This window comes from Oncorhynchus keta, chromosome 27 (genome assembly GCF_023373465.1).
Source record: "Oncorhynchus keta strain PuntledgeMale-10-30-2019 chromosome 27, Oket_V2, whole genome shotgun sequence".
Taxonomy (NCBI): Eukaryota; Metazoa; Chordata; class Actinopteri; order Salmoniformes; family Salmonidae; genus Oncorhynchus; species Oncorhynchus keta.
This window is the reverse complement of record NC_068447.1, coordinates 10743329-10744490: the sequence shown is the minus strand read 5'-3', so window position 1 is coordinate 10744490 and position 1162 is coordinate 10743329.

The following is a 1162-nucleotide window of genomic DNA, read 5'->3' as shown; positions in this document are numbered from 1 at the left end:
GGAGGCAGGAGGATGGATACACCCTGCGTCAGCGGGGGAAGTAGGAGGATGGATACACTCTGCGCCAGAGGGGGAGGCAGGAGGATGGATACACCCTGCGCCAGAGGGGGAGGCAGGAGGATGGATACACCCTGGGCCAGCGGGGGAGGCAGGAGGATGGATACACCCTGCGCCAGAGGGGGAGGCAGGAGGATGGATACACCCTGCGCCAGAGGTGGGAGGCAGGAGGATGGATACACCCTGCGCCAGAGGGGGAGGCAGGAGGATGGATACACCCTGCGCCAGCGGGGGAGGCAGGAGGATGGATACACCCTGCGCCAGAGGGGGAGGCAGGAGGATGGATACACCCTGTGCCAGAAGGGAGGCAGGAGGATGGATACACCCTGCGTCAGCGGGGGAGGCAGGAGGATGGATACACCCTGCGTCAGCAGGGGAGGTAGAAGGATGGATACACCCTGCGCCAGCGGGGGAGGCAGGAGGATGGATACACCCTGCGCCAGCGGGGGAGGCAGGAGGATGGATACACTCTGCACCAGCGGGGGAGGCAGGAGGATGGATACACCCTGCGCCAGAGGGGGAGGCAGGAGGATGGATACACCCTGCGCCAGCAGGGGAGGCAGGAGGATGGATACACCCTGCGCCAGAGGGGGAGGCAGGAGGATGGATACACCCTGCGCCAGCAGGGGAGGTAGGAGGATGGATACACCCTGCGCCAGCGGGGGAGGCAGGAGGATGGATACACTCTGCACCAGCGGGGGAGGCAGGAGGATGGATACACCCTGCGCCAGAGGGGGAGGCAGGAGGATGGATACACCCTGCGCCAGCAGGGGAGGCAGGAGGATGGATACACCCTGCGCCAGAGGGGGAGGCAGGAGGATGGATACAACCTGCGCCAGCAGGGGAGGCAGGAGGATGGATACACCCTGCGCCAGCGGGGGAGGCAGGAGGATGGATACACCCTGGGCCAGCGGGGGAGGCAGGAGGATGGATACACCCTGCAGCCAGGGAGTCGTCAATGTACCTTTCCATCGCCTTGGTCTCCGGACACGACAGGGAATAAACATGCCCCCGATGTGGTGTAGTGCCCTGGAGAAGGTCGTTAACCGATGCAGAGGAAGTGATGTTGAAAACCACCTGGAGGTCATGGTAGTCAGCGGGAACG